This window comes from Schistocerca nitens, chromosome 6, assembly GCF_023898315.1.
Source record: "Schistocerca nitens isolate TAMUIC-IGC-003100 chromosome 6, iqSchNite1.1, whole genome shotgun sequence".
In the NCBI taxonomy this organism is placed as follows: Eukaryota; Metazoa; Arthropoda; class Insecta; order Orthoptera; family Acrididae; genus Schistocerca; species Schistocerca nitens.
In genome coordinates this window covers 239,667,899-239,671,857 of record NC_064619.1, presented here as the reverse complement: position 1 = coordinate 239,671,857, position 3,959 = coordinate 239,667,899, and the positions used below count along the sequence as shown (strand labels likewise).

At 50.4% G+C, this 3,959-nt stretch overlaps 1 pseudogene; it reads left to right on the top strand.

Moving 5' to 3' along the window:
* Positions 1–819: 819 nt before the first annotated feature.
* On the top strand, positions 820–937 carry LOC126264054 (5S ribosomal RNA; annotated as a pseudogene).
* Positions 938–3,959: the final 3,022 nt, after the last annotated feature.

The following is a 3,959-nucleotide window of genomic DNA, read 5'->3' as shown; positions in this document are numbered from 1 at the left end:
CTGAAACGCAGCGACAGTTTGGATGCATTGTCTTCCGTGCCTCTTTTTTCTGGTCGGTCAACGTTTTCGGTACCCACATTGCACAAACCTTGAAGTAGCCCAGTTTTTCAATAACGGCCGGCACACTGCCTTTACCGGTGGATAACTGGCGACACAATTCATTGTTACTCGGAGGTCGTCACGGATGATCTGCCTGACACGCTGGACGTTGTGTGAACTGACTGCAGCTGCTGTCCGGCCGCTCCGAGTTGCATCACCCCGCTGGGTTTGCCCTTCAACTACTCTACCGCGACGAACATGTCATTTAATGGTGCTGAAGTCCAATATACGTGTGGTGCCTGCTCTTTCGGACATGTCCGAAAGCGCATACACCATTTTGACTCCACAGCCGCTATGAATCAAGACACAAAGGAATTAAAGACATTAGCAGCCAGTGGGCATTGATTTATATCAATGGGGAAAGTTGAAAATTTGTGCTGGACCAAAAAAAATCTAACTGAAGTCTACTGCTTACTCGGCAGATGCGCTAACTGCCAGTCATCGCTACTGCACAGACCACCATAGCACGCCCCCCGCCACACCCAAATTCTTAACTTAGCCACTCGCTACAGATCTATTGCCCCTTGCCCACCATCCTCATTACTCGCGGCATTTCGCCGATTCTCGTAAGAGTTCGAGCTTGGTGTGCACCTGCACTGAAGTGATCACTGACCCCCCTCACCTTAATTATACAAGGTAAAAATTAATAAAACCGACAAGCTGCAGAGACGGAATCCTGACTGTAAATGCAGGATAAAAAGTCCAATGAACGTGTGTCCAGGCAACGGCCTTCCTGCAGTGGATACACCGGTTCCCGTGAGGTCACCGAAGTTAAGCGCTGTCGGGCGTGGTCGGTACTTGGATGGGTGACCATCCAGGCCGCCATGCGCTGTTGCCATTTTTCAGGGTGCACTCAGCCTCCTGATGCCAATTGAGGAGCTACTCCACCGAATAGTAGCGGCTTCAGTCAAGAATACCATCTTACGACCGGGAGAGCGGTGTGCTGTCCCCACGCCCCTCGTATCCTCATCATCCATGAGGATGACACGGCGGTCGGATGGTCCCGGTAGGCCACTCGTGGCCTGACGACGGAGTGTTTCTTTTTTATGAACATATGTCCGGAAATGCATCGTTCCCACGGTAGATGGCGCCACTGAATGAGAGTTCCTCTGACCACGGGTTGTGTGTTCCTGTGTGTTGCAGACTGTGCTATTGGCGCAGCGTACTGTAAGCAACAGAATGGTCCGATATTCGTGTCAGGAGCTAGCCGAAATGGTGTGTGCATGGCCAAGTAGATGGAAACGGTCGACAGGCAGCACTGCTATACCAAAACAAATACCAATATAGACACCAACCGCATCACACCGTATTTCAATCCCTTTTCGGGCGTCTGTGTGATCGTGGGTCTTTTCAAACCGACGAACGCGCAGTGAACCGTTGGACTGTGCATACACCAGATTCAGAGGACCAGCTTCTACAGGATATTGTGATGAGCCCTAGTGCAAGCTCCAGGCAAGTGGCCTGCCAACATGATGTAAGCCAAAGTACGATTACGTATATCCTGTATGACAATCGCTGCTGCCGGCCGGAGTGGCCGAGCGGTTAAAGGCGCTACAGTCTGGAACCGCACGACCGCTACGGTCGCAGGTTCGAATCCTGCCTTGGGCATGGATGTGTGTGATGTCCTTAGGTTAGTTAGGTTTAAGTAGTTCTAAGTTCTAGGAGATTTATGACCACAGCAGTTGAGTCCCATAGTGCTCAGAGCCACTTTTGACAATCGCTACTATCAGCACGTGGTCATATGAACTGTCACTCGTCAGCGCCATGTACCGTAATAACGATGCATTTCCGGACACATGTTCATAGGACCATTTTTCCTCCATTTAGAGTCAGGAATTCGCCCCCGCAGTTTGTCGGTTTTACTAATGTTCACCCTGTGTATATGTGTAGATGCACACCATACTCTAACTCTTATGGAAATCGCCGGCCGTTGTAGCCGAGCGGTTCTAGGCGCTTCAGTCTGGAAACGCGAGACCGCTACGGTCGCAGGTTCGAATCCTGCCTCGGGCATGGATGCGTGTGATGTCCTTAGGTTAGTTAGGTTTAAGTAGTTCTAAGATCTAGGGGGCTGATGACCTCAGAAGTTAAGTCCCATAGTGCTCAGAGCCATTTGAACCATTTTGAATCCTAGTGCGGAGCAAATTTTCAAGTTCCGACGTTGATATAATTCAATACCCGCTGGCAGCTAATGTCTTCAATTCGCTTTTGTCTTGACAGAACGCTATCTTACGTCATTGTCGTCCATTTCCCGAAGTTATCCAGTGCTGCTACCTGTTGACGTCGGACGCTCTTACTGGAGCGGGGTGTAGAAGAAATGAAATGAAATGAAATGAAATGTCGTGTGACGAGGGCCTCCCGTCGTGTAGACCGTTCGCCTGGTGCAAGTCTTTCGATTTGACGCCACTTCGGCGACTTGCGCGTCGATGGGGATGAAATGATGATGATTAGGACAACACAACACCCAGTCCATGAGTGGAGAAAATCTCCGACCCAGCCGGGAATCGAACCCGGGCCCTTTGGATTGACAATCAGTCGCGCTGACTACTCAGCTACCGGGGGCGGACGGGCTGTAGAAGAATGTTTGTGGATGTGTGCCAGATTCATGACTGCTGCATTACCAACTTAATGAACGGGAAAAAAATAGGAAACATTACCCACTCTCTGTCTGACCCTCGCATTAAGGCCAACAGCTAGAGGGCGGAAGTACATGTGAGGAGCTACGATCTGCGCGCCGACCACCCAGAGTGAGCGAGAGAGCTAAAAATTGACTGTACGTCCGAAGTGCGCGTTCCCCGCTAACAAGCGATTACGATACCGGCGCGTGCGTCACCTGTCTACCGCTTCCCCCACCGCCTGTGTCCGCAGGCTCGCCTCGCCTCGGTAGGTCTCTGCAGAGCAGACGGCGGCTGCAGCGGCGAGCACGTGACCGAGAGCTGGCTGCCGGCCTCATTAACGGGTGCACCGCCGCGGGCAGGCGTCTTTTCCAGATTCCTGTTGCGTAACTCCCGTCTCGGCTGCTGGCGTCCCAGCTGCGACCAAAGCTAGCCGTCGTGTCGGCACTTCTTTGCAGCCCTAACCTAGGTTTCAGACCTCGCACGGGCCTGTGGCTCATGTGCGGGGCACTTATCTTCTCATGTACCGTGAATGTGGTCACACGTTATATCGTGATCCCCATAGCATTCCTTAATCAGGAGGTTGCTGTTACGATTCTCAGATTTGAGAGACTTCTCAACAAGTAACCAATATTAACTGCCTTGAGTCTGATGAACATGAAAGGTTACGTTGCTGAATGTAAGTCTTTTCGAGAAACGCCACTTGTTTTTGTTTCAATTGCCAAGTTTTCTTTTTGTGTGACAGTGCAACTGCTACAAGTGACTTTCACAACACTTTATTCCTAACAATGGAAACTCCAGGTAAGAATATCAACAATCTGGGAAAAGGTAGAGTACTACTTACCGCCGTTCGGAGTGGCCGAGCGGTTCTAGGCGCTACAGTCTGGAACCGCGCGTCCGCTACGGTCGCAGGTTCGAATCCTGCCTCGGGTATGGATGTGTGTGATGTCCTTAGGTTAGTTAGGTTTAAGTAGTTCTAAGTTCTAGGGCACTGATGACCTCAGAAGTTAAGTCCCATAGTGCTCAGAGCCAATACTACTTACCGTAAAAATGACAGGGGAAGTTTAAGACAGGCAAAATTAAAAGAATGAAATCACAATGAAATGACTACCCCTATCTGCATACAGGCGTTGATATAAGTCAACGGGGACAGTTGAAAATGTGTGTCCCGACCGGGACTCGAATCCGGGATCTCCTGCTTACATGGCAGGCGCTCTATCCATCTTTTTCTTTTTTTGTTGATCTCAT